General features: G+C 46.6%; 1 long non-coding RNA gene across 1 annotated transcript in view; it reads right to left on the bottom strand.

Moving 5' to 3' along the window:
* Positions 1-6,969, bottom strand: part of LOC146075866 (uncharacterized) — a 69,958-nt gene extending 62,989 nt beyond the window's left edge. Inside the window, exon 1 of the long non-coding RNA XR_014473644.1 lies at positions 6,870-6,969. This is a non-coding gene — a long non-coding RNA (uncharacterized LOC146075866). The remainder of the gene's footprint in view (positions 1-6,869) is intronic.
* Positions 6,970-17,596: the final 10,627 nt, after the last annotated feature.

The raw sequence follows: 17,596 nt of genomic DNA, 5'->3' as shown, positions 1-17,596 counted from the left end.
TTTCAAATGTTTTGGGGAAACAGAATGAACATGGTCAAGAGGGGTATCGTGTACAGGTCGAGGGCAGAGGGTGGCCAGGACATGGTTAACCCTGTGGTCTTCTTTACAACAGCTTTTCTAAAGCTGAACATTGGTAGCATCTTCTTGGAGGACCCCCCTCGATGGGTACAGGGTTTCATGAAATGGTGGGATCCCTACTGTAAGGCTTGGATAGATGGTGGTCGCTTGAAGAAACCCTGGTCTGGGCGAGAGTACCTCCCGATCTACGTGATTCTTGCCATCAGAATGATTTCCAAGTGGGGCTTGGCGGTGGGAGATGTAAGGGATCTCTCAAGGAAGGAGTTGGGGAAGAGGGTCTTGCAGATCTACTTCCTGGCCCCACTGGCTCTGAAGGACTGCCCAGGCACCGTCTGTTTAGCAGGGTTGAAGTTGCTCAATGACCAGCGGATCCCTCTGAAGTTTAGAGACATTGCCTGGCTTTCGTTCCTAGGGAAACTTGTTAGGGGGAACCTTAAATTTAGAAGTGCCGATGATCGTGGTTGTCCACGGGAGGAGTGTCTGGGAGTGGAGGAGACGGTAGACCACTTCATTCTTGAGTGTCCCTTTAATATTGAGGTTTATAGAGCAGTGTCGACCTCCCTAGGTATCCCTTGCCTTTCGGGGCTCAGTTACCCGGAATGGGCCTATGGAGCATTCAAAGGGTATAAAGGGTTTGATTTATGCACTATTTATATAGTTAGCTTAGTGGTCAGATACCACACGTGGAATGCACGGTGTCATATCGGACTAAGAAAGAAAATCCTTCCTCTTAGGACGGTGGTGGGTTTTATCCTACAAGATGTGAGGGTGGTGATGGATAGGGAAAAGGAAAAGCTGGATGCCGTCAGTTGGTCTCGTCTGTGGGGTCAACTGAAACCTCCTTAGTAGGCGGTATCCAAACTGATCCTGGACCCTCTGGGATCTTTCCACTTTTCTAACACTAGTAGTAGGAATTTTTCATTTTCAAAAGGAAAGTTTTTACATACAACTTGCTTGCATAAAACTTCTTTACCTTATTTATGTTGGAGGAGTAAATGGAAGGGGGGAGTAAGTGGTTTGGATGAAGTGTCTTGTGGGTTTTGGCTATGTTTGTGAAATTTATGGGATATAGAGAAACACAGGGTGCTGGTGGTGGTTGGGTGGTATGAATGAGTAGGAATAAATGTAGAATAACTGTGAAGAAAATGGGTGAATAAATAAAGATTGTATGGTGTAGATAATCTAGAGGCATGAAAGACAGACTGCCTGGGGTGTATGGGAAAGAATGAGGAATAAATGTGAATGAATGGACTCAAATTTCTTGAATGAAATATATTGACATAAGACGAAGTGAATCGTTATCATTTATACTGAGATTTATAGTATATTTAGGAATGTTTTGTTTGAAGTTATAAGCGGACATGCTATTCTTTAAGTTATCTCTTTTGGCAATTGCATAAGTTTATTTTTTTTTATATTATTTATTTATATTAATATGTATATATGTATAAAGTTTGAAATGTTTTATATAAAAGATGTAAGCTTTAATAAAAGAAGCATGGACACTGTAACGGAATCTGCTGCGCTATATAAGACACTGTAACGGAATCTGCTGCGCTATATAAGACACTGTAACGGAATCTGCTGCTCTATATAAGACGCTGTAACGGAATCTGCTGCGCTATATAAGACACTGTAATGGAATCTGCTGCGCTATATAAGACACTGTAACGGAATCTGCTGCGCTATATAAGACGCTGTAACGGAATCTGCTGCGCTATATAAGACACTGTAGCGGAATCTGCTGCACTATATAACACACTGGAACGGAATCTGCTGCGCTATATAAGACACTGTAACGGAATCTGCTGCGCTATATAAGACACTGTAGCGGAATCTGCTGCACTATATAACACACTGGAACGGAATCTGCTGCACTAAATAAGACACCGTAACGGAATCTGCTGCGCTATATAAGACACTGTAACGGAATCTGCTGCGCTATATAAGACGCTGTAACGGAATCTGCTGCGCTATATAAGACGCTGTAACGGAATCTGCTGCGCTATATAAGACGCTGTAACGGAATCTGCTGCGCTATATAAGACGCTGTAACGGAATCTGCTGCGCTATATAAGACGCTGTAACGGAATCTGCTGCGCTATATAAGACGCTGTAACGGAATCTGCTGCGCTATATAAGACACTGTAGCGGAATCTGCTGCGCTATATAAGACGCTGTAACGGAATCTGCTGCGCTATATAAGACACTGTAACGGAATCTGCTGCGCTACATAAGACACTGTAACGGAATCTGCTGCGCTATATAAGACACTGTAACGAGATCTGCTGCGCTATATAAGACACTGTAACGGAATCTGCTGCACTATATAAGACACTGTAACGGAATCTGCTGCACTATATAAGACACTGTAACGGAATCTGCTGCGCTATATAAGACGCTGTAACGGAATCTGCTGCGCTATATAAGACACTGTAACGGAATCTGCTGCGCTATATAAGACACTGTAACGGAATCTGCTGCGCTATATAAGACACTGTAACGGAATCTGCTGCGCTATATAAGACACTGTAACGGAATCTGCTGCGCTATATAAGACACTGTAACGGAATCTGCTGCGCTATATAAGACACTGTAACGGAATCTGCTGCGCTATATAAGTACCTGTAACGGAATCTGCTGCGCTATATAAGACGCTGTAATGGAATCTGCTGCACTATATAAGACACTGTAACGGAAACTGCTGCGCTATATAAGACACCGTAACGGAATCTGCTGCGCTATATAAGATACTGTAACGGAATCTGCTGCGCTATATAAGACACTTTAACGGAATCTGCTGCGCTATATAAGACACTGTACCGGAATCTCCTGCGCTATATAAGAAACATAAATAAATAAATTGATGCGTGTGTACACACCTTAACATTGAACTCTGTTTGCTAAACTCTTGCCGCATATTGGCCATTAATCCAGGACAAATGACTGTTTGGCCACTTGATTCTAAAGGTGCCCACACACGCACCGATTCCAGCGTGCGTTGTGGGCTTAACTAGCACACATAGCATCGCATCGAATGCCTTGTGCATACGATGTGCATGCGATGCGATGCTCGAAAAAGCTAGTACAAAAAGTATGTGCAGCACATTCTTTTTGTACTGTACGATGAGGTGCTGCGGGAGCGCGCACCCCATCGTACAGCATTGCACCGCCGGGATCGGTGCGTGTGTGGGCACCATTAAAGTCAGTCCTGGGGGAAGCTCACTACTGACCTGCTGAAACCGCCAACATAAGACAGCGGACAAACGCGTATGGTGCCCACGTTATAGCAGTCCTGCTTCTTGACTGATGTGCTAACCTGAAGATAGTCATCTAAACCAAGCATCCTCGCTCCTTTGTGATCGGGTCGAGTAAGCAAGCCAGCCTCACTACATCTGCTGTTCTCCAGGGCAATTCAGCTTTGGGATCCCCAGGGAGCTGTACTGCTCTCAAGCAGCATTTCTTTCTACAGCACAACATATGTATTGCTGACTCCCTAAAGGGAAAACATAGAGGATATGTGCACTAAAGGTTGTTCATTCCGTTTCGCTGTGGTAACCATCAGATGCCCAGAACTGTGTTCGGGTATTACCACTAAGGGCCATGGAGAAAGGTTATTCATTTATTGTTATAGTCACTGCTGGCTGTCAGAATATCTACTTGACATTGGAGGTTGAGCATAGAGGTTGAGCAAAGTGCCTCAAGGGGTTAAATTCCCCTTAAAGTCATCATACTAGTAACACTGTTTCTATCATATCAGTATCGGACTTAAAGTTATTTTATAATTATTGCATATACATTCTTCAGGCGGGATTCACATTGATGTTGTGTTCCTTTTTGTATCGCTTTTTTTCTTTCATATTATGTCTATTGCTCTTTAATAAATGTGAATTTTTATAAATATTAGCGCTCTCATATATTGCTATAATGATGCTACACATGCATTTATGATCTTTAGAGGGATTTAAGTGCTTGATTCTGGCTATGTTCCTCAGGTGAAAGAATTAAGATTTGATTATGGATGATACATGGGGATTTAGTTATGAAATGCTGGATTGTTAAACCCATCATTTTGGATTGTGTCTCTGCCCGATAATTAAAAAGGCAATGTGTCAGATGCCACTATCAGGGACAATTCCAAGAGTCCACCCATGTTCAGTGTTTTGCAGGCTTTACTGGGGGAAATTAACTAATATCCACCAATACGATGCCAGGAACGAATTCATATGACCGGCATCGGACGCATTTTCAGGAAAATACAATTCGTAAATAGGGCAGATTTACTAATCTGCAGTACTTACGGATTCGTATTCTCCCGATGGCTTAGGCGGCCGTATTCGTATCCGACTGTTGGAATCCAAGATTGAATACCCCTATTACCAAGGACACGATAATCAGCTCTGCCAGCAGTGATATACTTTATCTCACATTGCCAAATGGAGTAAGATAAGATACTGTATTACAAAATTGGGAGTGTGTGACAGTCTAGAAAACTGTACAGTCACTAAAATAATTAATATGTAAATAATATCTATAATATTAGTTGTATCTACTAGTTCCCATCCGCCGCAGGGACCCCCGCCACTGACAGCCCATTCACCACAGGTACCCCGCGACTGCAGGGGGAGTTAGAGCAGCAGCCGCGACCATCATCCCCGCCATTTCCCCCCTCAGTAGCCTGACAGCCCCCCCCTAGCAGCACCAGACACCCCCTCCTCCCGCATCAGCCGGTGACAGCTCTCCCCCCCCCCCCCAAGAGTGGTTATTTATATAAAAATAATAATAGTTTTACATACCCTACAACTGTACCGATTTTTCGGTACAGTACAGTTTTTTAACAGCACTGTACCGGCAAAATCATTTTGTACTGAATTACCGATTTTTCCAGTGTCTTCTGCGGTGCCCGGCTCTCCCCTCCCTGGTTCCATTTCCAAGTGTCCCTTGCGGCGCCGGCGGGCATAGCATGACGTCATGACGTCACTGCCACACCAGCAACGCACCCTGCGCACAGTCTGTGCATTCAGGGGACGGATGAGAGACCCGTCTGTACTGCCCTGCCTCACTGTCTGCACATGCACAGACTCAGGGCGCGAAAGGACAGTGAGGCAGAGGCAGGCGCCAGTGCCCGGTGGCCGCCAGAGCCGGGGCGCGCATGAGGGGGGATCTGGAGTGAGTGACCCGACCCGGAGCTCAGCCCCTGCAGACAGTGATCAGATCATCCAGAGACACTGTTTCTGTGAGTATCTGATAGTCTAGTCACAAAGTATAAAAAAATCCAGCCTGGCCATATTCTGTGCAGCAGCAAGTAGGTGGCTCAGCCAGCTGCACTTAATCACCCCAATCACCCCAGCTCTTCTATACCGCATCGACACCTGTGTTTGCCTGCAGCTCATGTCACATGGTGGCTTGGTGGGCTGCTGGCATATTAAATAAGTATATTTAATATACTTATTTATTAAATATTATATTAAATATACCTATTTAATATGCCAGCAGCCCACCAAGCCACCATGTGACATGAGCTGCATCAGATGCTGGGTCGGGGGGGGGGGGGGGGTGTCAGGGTGCCTGGGGATGTAACCACGCCCACTTTACCAAATGCCACACCCACTTTACCCATGGCCACGCCCCTTCTCTAATGTGTACCGATTTTGGCCCTTCAAATGTTGGAGGGTATGGTTATATATATAGAGAGAGAGAGAGAGAGAGAGAGAGAGAGAGAATTTCACCCAACTTGGCAACAAGCAATTTCACCCTTCTTGGCAACGAGCAACCCGCCTTGGCAACAAGCAATTTCGCCCCCCCCTTGGCAACTAGCACTTTCATTCCCCCTGGCAACGAGCAATTTCACCCCCTGGCAACGAGCAACTTCACCACCCTTGGCAACGAGCAACAACCCCCCCCCTTGGCAACGAGGACTTTAACCCCCCCCCCTGGCAGCGAGCACTTTCAACCCCCCCCCCCCCTGGCAACGAGCAACTTCACCTCCCTTGGCAACGAGCAACTTCACCCCCTTGGCATCGAGCAATTTCACCCCCCTTGGCAACGAGCAACCACAGCAGCCCCAGCAGCTGCACACCGTGCACGGACCCACTGCGGGTGCCTCAACCCGCAGCGGGACCATTTACACCGGCCTCTACACGGGCCCTGACTGTGTTCTACCCTGGGAGCGAGCACTGCGAGGATCTGTGTAGATGGAGGATACGGCTTGACCCCATTTACACCACCGCAGATCCGGGTCTGACCCGCCGCTGACACAGATTTTTCGGAGGTGTAAAAGGGGTATTAGAGGGAAATCCTGGAACAGTGCATTTTGTTCCTAATGGAATGGGTCATGGGTATGGGTTTTAATGTTATAAAATTTATGAAATGACATATAACTAACAATATATTACTGTTTTAGTAAATTAATTATAATGTTCAGACGCTTTCATAGAAGGGAGCTATACATGAAAACCCTGACAGAACGTAAATCTCATTAACAGTGAGTAAAGAAAACCCCCCCATTGGTGGAAGTTAGACTGTTCTTGGCCTCTGGGTTGTGTGAGCCCGGGACTCTGGAGGAGACCACTTTACCCTTCACGGAGGGGAGACGGGTGAGGGAGTCAACAGTGAGAGGAGCTCGAGTCCAGGGCGGGAAGTTGCGAAACGGGCTCGCGGACAGCGGAGGAGGCGGAGCGCGGATGGAGAGTGATAAAAGGTAACAGCACAGCAGCAGCGGTTGGCGCGCAGTGTCTGCCTGGGGAGAATCTGAGGGGAGCGGGAGTCTCTGAGAAGAGAATTACACTTACCGGGTGTGCTGCTGAGCAGTCTCCGGGGTCCCCAGAGCTGATCGCAGCAAAGCCAGTGCCCTTCTTCCCGGCAGAGTGGCGCCCTGGTCCGACGGGGCAGCTGTGTAGAAAAGAGGCCGGCTTCTAGTAGTGACGACGCCGATGCCTACAGATAAGGGTGGAGCAGAGGGGTGAGTCACGCCCCTGCCACACCCACATAACACCTCTTAGGAATGGTTCAACAAAACAGCTCTGACTGAGTTTACTACGGCAAGAGCTCACATCCCAGAGAGGCTTATGGGACAGGAAACACACGGCTCATTAAGGTTTACCTCAGAAAGGGACATATGCTATAGAGCTTTTATTTCTCCTCAGAGTAAAAGTATACAAGGATTCCCTAAACCTTTGCTGAGTATTGAGCGATAGCGGCATTTGTAATGCGTAAGATTATTATATGTGGATCTAACAGACACTAAAAGGGGTATACAGGTGTTAGGTTGACATGCGTTGGGTCCAGTGGCAGATTTAAGCAGGGGCGATAGTGGCGGTCGCCCAAGGGCCCCCACACATCAGGGGCCCCCACACTCACGGCGCCGGGTAGTCAGTGGAGTAACAATAGCCCCGCAGACCCCGTGGTCGCGGGGAGCTGCTGTGTAAGTGCGGGCGCCGGGGGTCTGCAGGGCTATTGTAACACTGCCGCACAGACGGGACCAGCGTCGGCAGCGCCCCCACCCGTTCGCCCATGCACCCCTCGTGCCACGGCCGCCTTACCCCTCCGCTTAGCTGGGACCTGCACATCTTCTCTGCGGTGCGGTGCGGTCCCGGCTCCCCCCTTGCCTACAGCTGCTTTGGAAATGGACTATCACAGTTCTGTGAAACTGTCTGCTGTACGTGAGCGGACATTTTGTGATGGACCATTTACATAGCAGAAGCAGGAGGGGAGCTGGGACTGCACAGAGAAGATCTGTAGGTTCCTGCTGAGCGGAGGGGTAAGGCGGCACGAGGGAGGCATGGGCTGACTGGGGTAGGGTAGCTAACTTTACGGGGGGGGGCATCGTTGGCATAGTTATGTCCCCCTCGGGTTCTTATGTGTGGTCTTGTGCACATCGGACCTGAGATGAAGGTCAGACCTGTTGCCTGTCTGACCTCGGGCACCCTCCCGGCAGCTGCAAGTGGGGTTGCATGCGATAAATCGCATGTGAAAGGACCATCGCATGCGATTCTGCCACCAGGAAAGGTCCCAGGGGGTCAGATGGCCCATATACTGCTCCGATACATCGCAATAGTGTATGCCAACCTTTACCCCTTAGATCTACTGTATTTATATGTGAGACTTTTACTAAAGTGCAGCATAAGCGTTATTGAAGGACAGCTCCTGAATAGTCTGGAAGGATTTATGCTGGCTGTGGTATAATATACAGGTTGAGTATCCCGTATCCGAGTATCCGTTATCCGAATTATTCCGAAAACTTTCATTCCGAAAGTGAAAAAAAAATATTTTTTTGCTAAAAACTCACTGGGGACATTTGTAACAGCATCACTGGGGACATGATATGTAACTGGCACTATATATGTACAAGAAAATGATTGCTTGGCTTCAAATTCAATATCTGAGATAGTACACAAATTTTGTTTCATTTTTTGAAACCTTGTTTTTTTAACAAATAAAATATATTTGTGTGTATTTTATGTGGTAATAAAATATATTTGTGTGTATTTTATGTGTTTATACAGCATACATGCAAGATACTTCAAAATACATAATTGAAATATTAAAATATTCCGAAATACGGAATAATCCGTTATCCAAAATTCTCCTGGTCCCGAGCATTTTGGATACGGGATACTCAACCTGTACAAGTATTTCTACAAGATTAATACTGCAGTATTTACCTTAGTTCCCTCCATGTGGATTACAAATATTGGTGCAGATGTATTATAGCGGCTCTTATAGCGCCGCAATAATACTTTCTGCTTCGCCTCATTCGGCCTGCTATGCGCCCCTGTCCTTTACCGCACGCTGGCTCTGTCGTTCATAGGGGAGAATCGGTATCAGTGCACATAACGTGCGCTGATTCCCCTTCTCCCCATAACAACACTTCATACATCTGCCACATACTTACTGAAGGGAAATTCCAGTGAGGGACCTCATCATAACAAAAACGCTTACAATTTCTGAGACTTTTATTTTTTAACAAAAAAGAGATATACAGTACAGTATTTTAGAGGACAATACAAATAATATTATTGTGCAATAATAATAGGTCAGATAATAGTATATATAAGGAATGTTTTAGCCATTTTTCATTTATGTAAATGTAATGTTGTTGTTTACATTGCAGAATAACATTGAGTTGCCGAGGATAAGGAGGCTACCTGTATATGAAACATTACCCTGTTTATTGTAGCTAATTGTAAACTGTTGTATGCTAACCTGATTATACCTAGTGTTCCCGCTAGGCTGTTTTAGCGGGGCGCTGCGCCCTGCCCGATTTTTAAAGTGAAAAATGCGCCCTGCCCCTCTGGCAGCGCCCCGCTAAACCAGCCTGCCTTTGTCCCCGCTGTTTTGACCGGGGAAGCCCGGCGCTGCTGTACATAGCGATGCCCGGCACTTCCCCGGCAGTTTACAGCCTTCCCCCTGTGCATGACGCCGCCGGCCGTGTCCACCCCTGTGCATGACGCCGCCGGCCGCGCCCACTCCTCTGCGTGATTCCGCCGGCCGGGCATGCCCCTTTTTCGTCGCAGCCTGGGCACGCCCCTTTTGTGACGTTGGCGGCCCGGGCACGCCCAAAATAGTGACGTCAGCGTGCCTGGTCCGACCCCCCCGCCCTGCCCGCCCTAGTTCCTAGAAGGAACACTAATACTGTATATAAGGGAGAAGATTGGAGAATATTCCACATCGTGATACTAATCGTGTACTAGTTCCAGTTTGATAAAATATTTACGGAGTGTATTGTGAATGAAATTGTATGTCACAAGGTTGTTTTACTAATGAGAGAATTACTCATGTGGTAATAAAGTGTCTTTATGATCCTTTCGGAAGAGAATTTTCAAAAATGGCGGGTGCTAGAATGAACACTAGTACTCACCTGTTGATACGTTCTTAAGCAAAACCAAAAAACTCACCTCATTGTCACAAGTGTTCATAGAAATAATCACAAGATACTTATGACCACTTGTAAGATGTGATTACTAGGGCAGGTCTATAGAGTTTTTTTTCGGCAGTCTGAGGACCTTGCTGAATCAGGCCCTCTATCACATACCTGTAGCCCCTGTTTATCCATTTAGATTTGTGGGATGTCCCCAGAAAACACCTGTTTTTAGCTCTACCCGTTAATATTACATAAAGTAACCCCGGAGTGGATGTACTTGGACCACAGCAAATATCAGAGATCCCGTATCTACAGTACCGCTGTACCAATGCAGAGGCCCCACTTATAGATTTGGCCCCTGTAGCTATCGATGTGTCCTCCTACATCTATCGTCTTAACGTAGTATTCTAGCTGGGTCATACTGTGGGGTCGACTGTATGAAGGTCGACATACACCACGTCGAACACTGGAGGTCAGCAGGGCTTAGGTCAGGGGTGTCAAACTCAAATTCATCGGGGGCCGCATCAGCAGTTTGGTCACCCTCAAAGGGCCGGTTGTATCTGTAGGTCCCCCTGTATAATTATAATGCCATGACACCACAGGCTGCTCCCCCTGTATAATATAAAATGAATGCCATGGCACCACAGGCTGCTCCCCCTGTATAATAATGCCATGACACCACAGACTGCTCCCCCTGTATAATATAATAAAAGTAATGCCATGACACATAAATGATTATACAGGAGGAGCAGCCTGTGGTGTCATGGCATTCTTATTATTATACACGGGGACACCTCAGGAAACAGCAGATATATATATATTTTTTATTGTGAGTGTGATCCTCATCCTCACTTACTGTTTCTCCGTCTGTCCTGCAGCTGCTGCGGCTTCCAGCTTTTCTTCACTGCTTGCTGCGGCCACACTGTCCCCGACTCTCGGTCCAGCTTCCCTGCCTGCTCCTACTTCTCTACAGACGCATGGGCGGGCAGCGTCATCGTCATGACGTCCCCACAGGGCCGGCCTTAGGCATAGGCAAACTAGGCAATTGCCTAGGGCATTTGGAATGCCTAGGGGCATCAGCAGCTTCTGCTGATTAAAATGATATGCAGCATGCCTATATTCTGTGTGTGAGTGAGGCTGTATCTGCATATGAAATAGTGTATTCATGGAAATCACTGTAACATATCATTCTGTATGCAGGTACAGTCGCACACAAAATATAGGCATGCTGCATACAATTTAATCATCGGAAGCTCCTTGTGTGTGCTGGTCATAACAATGCAAATAAGATGAATTTTGAGCAAAAAAGGCACCCAACGTTAGCAGAACTGGCCAGGAGCTGCATAGCCTATTGAGGCAAGATGTATGAGGAAACATCTGTATCCAAGCAGAGGCAGAGGTCACAGTGTTAGCGGCTGTGCGAGTGCTGTCTGCGGGTGGGTTGGTTGTGCAATAGTATTCGGCATATGTGTAAGGGGCATTATGTGTGTCATGTATAAATGCATTAATAATGTGCGACATATGTGTAACAGGCATTATGTGTGTCGTGTATAAGGGCATAATAATGTGCAACATATGTGTAATGGGCATTATGTGTGTCATGTGTATAAGGGCATTAATAATGTGCAACATATGTGTAAGGGGCATTATGTGTGTCATTATGTGTATGAAGGGCATTAATAAAGGTTGGCCTAATGTGTAAGGGGCATTATGGTTATAAGGACATTAATAATGTGTGTCATGTATAAGGGGCATTACTGTGTGGTATTATCAGGGGTGCCGAGAGAAAGGGGTAGGGGGTACAAATTACCCAGGCCAAAGTCTGATGGGAGGGCCCAGTGGGGAGCCTGGGCCCCCTCCCCTTAAGTGACAGCAGCAGCTACAGCTCTTCTCCTCTGCCCAGCACACACTGCTTTGTGCTGGGTTGCAGTGTGGCCATGGAGGTGCTTAAAATACAATATTTTCTCAGGATTTTTTTCTCAGGGTGTAATGTGAATAATGTGGGGAGTAATGTACATAAGCTAAAGTGGTACTACTGTGTGATGTAACGTGAATAAGGGACACCATCGCATGATATAATGTGAATAAAGTTGCACTACTGTGTGGCATAATTTGAATTGGGGGTAAAATTGTGTGGCCATGCCCCTTCCCGGCAAGAACACACCCCTGTTTGGGCTGCGCACCGAATGTGTGCACTGTTTCTATTTAAAATATTGCGGGTAGGAGCACCAAAATGATGACTGCTATGAGGAGGGTTGATGGTGCTGGGAAAGGGGAGCAGGGTCAGAGGCGGAACTAGTGGCGGTGCTAGGGGGCATCTGCCAAAATCTTGCCTAGGGCGTCATTTAGGCTAGGGCCGGCTCTGCGTCCCCACCCAGTGTCTGTCACTGCCGGGCATCAGAGGGAACAGGCGGCCAGGCCCTCCTCCACGTAGCCGTGGAGGCCGGCGGCCATGTTTCTGTAGCCGCATACATACGTGCCTACAGGAACATGGCCGCCGACAGTGGAGGAACAGGTAAGGCGGCCGCGGACATGGACGCAGCACTCCTGTTTTAGACACACTGCCCCTGCGTGCTATCTCCTCGCGCGGGCCACATGACGAGGTCTGGCGGGCCGGATTTGGCCCGCGGGCCTTGTGTTTGACATCCGTGGCTTAGGTCAACGTCTGAAATAGGTCAGCATGGCTAAGGTTGCCAGGGTGGGAAGGTCTACACAACCATTAGGATGACAATGGGAAGGTCGGTAGTCAAAAGTCAGCTCCTCCCTGCAGCTCATCTCCCCATCCTCTCCCTGGTAAGCAGCAGCACATGTCCCCATCCTCTCCCTGGGAAGCAGCAGCACATCTCCCCATCCTCTCCCTGGGAAGCAGCAGCACATCTCCCCATCCTCTCCCTGGGAAGCAGCAGCACATTTCCCCATCCTCTCCCTGGGAAGCAGCAGCACATTTCCCCCATCCTATGCCTGGTAAGCAGCAGCACATCTCCCCATACTCTCCTGGGAAGCAGCAGCACATATCCCCTATGCTCTCCCCTGGAAGCAGCAGCACATATCCCCCATCCTCTCCCGGTGAAGCAGCAGCACATCTCCACATCCTCTCCCTGGGAAGCAGCAGCACATCTCCCCTATGAAAGGGGGTTTACACCTTACGGTGTCACTATGCGCTAGCTATATACCTGTTGTGGAAGTGAGTCTGGTGTTCTAGTAGTTTCTGAGCACTATGTGTGCCAATGAACCTGTCAGTGCTGCGTGGTGAACTGCAATTTCTATAATGAAAATCCAACACTTCTACAGGTAAAAATAAAATGGTGATTTATTCCATGATACCATTCATGAAAAATCAGAATATACAATTATTTTAATGCACTTTAAAAAACAATTTTTCACAAATAAATATATTGTTTGTTAAAAAAGACTTTAAAACTTTGCTGCATATAGTTTATACGGTGAAAGGTATCTCAAATGCAGGAGAAATAACTCTGTTATTCGTTTTATATATGTCTAATAACCGGTATACACAAACATTAGGGTGGGTATGGGAAAGGGAAAAAACTCACAAGGAAATGATGCCCCTTAATTAGGGGGGGGGGGGGGGATTTTAGTGCTGTTCCGTGCTTCTGGAGTTGAGTAAGAACACAGTCGCTCCCGTTGGTGCCCTCTTAACCAGAGGGGTGATCAGCGGGTCCAGGTTACTGCAGATGCGTCGAATAGTTTCGCCGGGTGACCGGCTTCGTCAGGATGCTTGCAATATGTGGAAAGCTTCTTCGTTCCTCCTTTTACCCCTCAGGGATGGGCGGAGTTAGTTTGCCCTCATCTGTGTTCGTGAGGCGGTGTCGGCTGGGCATGGTGTTCCGTCATTGGCCCTTATTCTGATCGGTGCGGATATTCCCGAATTCTTACGGTGCGGTCCGCACGCCACGGTGTGCTGCCGCGTGCGGCCATCGTCCGTAGAAACGCCCACGTGTCCTCCGCATTCGGACGGACTCACTCTTTAAGAACAGGGCGTGTTTACGGACGAAATACAAACCATACGTGTGCGGGTGAAACACTCCGATTCTGCACGGTATTACAGAGTATGCACGGGAATCCCGCATCCAAACGGATGGCAAGCGGTGCTTCCGCACGGAAGCGGTGTATTTACGCCAAACTACAAACTATTATGTCTATTCTGCAATACATCACATGACCCACTTATTCAATTACCTATCCTCATACAAAAATGCCTGTTTGGAATTGGAATCAATTAGATGCCAATATATCCTTACAAGCATGCCTAACACATGCATTGCACACATTAACCCTTACAGCAATTGAAGTGCAATGGTTTGTATTAGACCCTGTGTAAAATATTATAAACAATCTACACATATACTGTTTAATGTGCAAATAAAACCAACAACTTTGACCTTGCATAAAACATTTATTGATTTGAAAATTTAACATTTAAATATCAAAGGAAAAAATAATAAATTATAACAGTAAATCTCGGAGGTCCTGTAGGTCAGCTATTAGGAGCCGCAAATGGTGGCCCATCCGCAGGAGGGCCCCACGAACCCCCTCATCTGCCGGTGTTGTGGCATCTGTGGGCATGTCAAAGGGGCAAAAATTAGTCATGATATTCATGCATACATTTCACATACTGCTACATAAATTGCAGAAATGCTAGGTGACATGTGTAATATATATATATATATATATATATATATATATATATATATATATATATATATATATATATATATATCTATATATATATATGTAGAGAGATAGAGACACACATAGATAAATAGATATGACACATACATATATACATACATACATGCAAACTTATTTACTACATACTGTGTTTTTGTCCCTCTACCCTTTACTCTGCAGAAGACATAACAGTCATAGTGTTTCTTCTCATTCACAACCCACCCATGACTAACCAATGACAAGCATGTCATGGCCTCCGTCAATAAGAACTTGTCACAATCTCCTCAGTCTAAGTTCAGTGATGGTTCGTGGCATGGGAGTTATGCAAATGTCAGGAATGCACAGTACACATCCTCCAAATCATAATTCAGTCTAAACCAACCTACAATTCTGTGAGGGCAAAAAAACAATCTGAACTACAGGGGGTGTTTAGGTAGAGGAGGCTCCAGGGACACTGGCAATTTGTGACTCCATTCCAAGGTAGGCCGGCCCATACTCCATTTATAGCATACATCATATAGTTTATAAATAACATTCAACAAAAAGATACATTCCACTATATGATGGGTCAGAATCGACGCTTGCAGCAGGTGAATTTAATCCACAAATGATACACTCATCCCTTTACTCCAGGATCCTGTTTAACTACAACGGTTATGTGGCAGTCAAAATGGAGCTCCAAGCCATCCCACAAACCTGTGTAATTCAGAGGTGTCCTGGATGAAAGGGATGCCTTGGACACCCCATCTAACCCGTACCTGTATCTGTAGCTACCCACTTTGGGTTCTGTATTAATAGTATTCTAACAAAATTTACCATCACCAGTGCTACATAACAAATACCAGTACAACTACTTCATGAATGATGCATTATGTATACATACCGATTTGTTGGGCCTCACACGCCTCCTCCCCCTCGGATTCGGCCAACTCCGGGGCAACCGTGGCCTCCTCAGCCCCCTCCTCCGCCACCTCCTCCGCCACCATCAGCTCCTCCACCTCCTCCTCCGCCACCACCACCTCCTCCACCACCACCTCCACCTCCTCCACCTCCTCCTCCGCCACCAACACCTCCTCCACCTCCTCCTCCGCCACCAACTCCTCTTCCACCTCCTCCACCACCACCTCCTCAGGCACCTCCTCCACCACCTCCTCCACCACATCCTCCTCCTCCACCATCTCCTCCACCTCCTCCACCATCTCCTCCACCTCCTCCACCATCTGCTCCTCCTCCTCCTCCACTTGCTCCTCCTCCACCATCGGCGGCACCTCCTCATCAGGCTCTTGCCCCTCCTCCTCGGCCTGGCCTGCCTCGGCCTGTTCACGTGCCTGTCGTGCTCTGGCTCGTGCTGTGTGGAAGAAACCAAAATCATGGTCAATGTAGGGTCATTGGGGCACATGTATTAATCCATAACAAGACATACTGTACATGGAAGGGTGATAATGTTGGCAAACGATGTTTAAAAGTAGCTCGTTACTGTTAATGGACTCCAAAGTGTGACATTTAAGTTATTATGTGATTGTTAGTAATTTGTTCAATCATTACAACCCTGGCATTTATCAATGTTTAACACATATTAGATCTGGCACATTGTATGCATCAGAATCATGAATGCTATGTAATTACATATAAAAGGCACATGACTGCATGTTAACCAGGAAGAAGCACACATAACAGTCTATGGACTTTTAAACCCATGGACACCCACTTATCATGAGACAATTGTTATAGTTTATATATGCTATGATGTCAGTGCGAAATTTCATAGCTATAATACTCACAATCAGCTATCTCCCTCCTAATCTGGTGGAGAAGCTGGGGCTGGCGCCTGCGGAGGTCTGACCACCACCTCTCTAGCTGGCCGATGGTCCTCCGCACCCGAGTGCGGGCGAAAATGCGGCGCCCTGCCGCAGCATAGGCCCGCCGCTTCTGGCCATTTGTTATGAACGGCCCTGCACGGCCCAGCCTTGTCTCCATGACGGAGACCAGAGCCCTCAGTTCCGCAGGCGAAAACGGCTCTGCCCTGCGTGTCTCCGCCATGTTAACAATGGCATCAATCAACCAATCATGTGGTGGCATTGGTTTATCACAGTTATTTCTGTTAATAACTTTATTGTTCATCTTGACATGAACAGCGTCTCTGCGCCAACACAAATGGTGACAAATTCGCATGCCTTCAAAACGGTAGTGCTGATGTATGGCAATGAACAAATCTGATATATATAAAACACAGTGTGTATGCACTTTGCAAATCCAATAACGCCTCGCTCCGCCAAGCAACGCGTGCTATAGCTTAGCAACGCATAGCTGTACTTAGCATTACTTACTCTATGCATCTATGTGTATGCGTACATTTATGTTTAAAAGACACATACACATACTTGCAGGTATCCTGAGTCCAGCATTATACACCAGCGCTGGCTGCCTGCCTGCCTGCCTGCCTGCCTGCCTGGCTGGCTGCCTGGCTGCCTGGCTGCTCCTTGAAATTTTTAAACATGTTCATAAATTCCAATATCATATATATATATATATATATATATATATATATATATATATATATATATATCTGCAAACAAATCATACATCAACACAGAAAAAAGTCCCCACCACATTAGAGAATAAATCAATGTACTCACCAGACATCAGGGATAGTATCAACTACAATAATGAAGATATAACAAACACATAAGATCCCTTGCACAAGGTATAATAATGAGCACCTATATTGTACTTCCACCAAAACTAAGCACATATGATAAATATCTACAATTTCTTTGCCATTAGGAGGGCAGGCTGGCTAATTGTCGTTTTGTAACACTGACAACTAACACACTGTACTTATTTGAAGGGGTGATTTTTACAACAATTGGTGTGTTCTGGTCAACTATATAAAATGTACCTGAAGAATCTTTGCGCCACAGAGTCCCGCAGCTGGTATCCCCTCCGGCATTCAGGGGCGCGGGA

Source organism: Crinia signifera, chromosome 4 (assembly GCF_055691185.1).
Source record: "Crinia signifera chromosome 4, ASM5569118v1, whole genome shotgun sequence".
Classification (NCBI taxonomy): domain Eukaryota; kingdom Metazoa; phylum Chordata; class Amphibia; order Anura; family Myobatrachidae; genus Crinia; species Crinia signifera.
The sequence above is the reverse complement of the archived record's forward strand: the minus strand, read 5'-3'. Positions and strand labels throughout refer to the sequence as shown.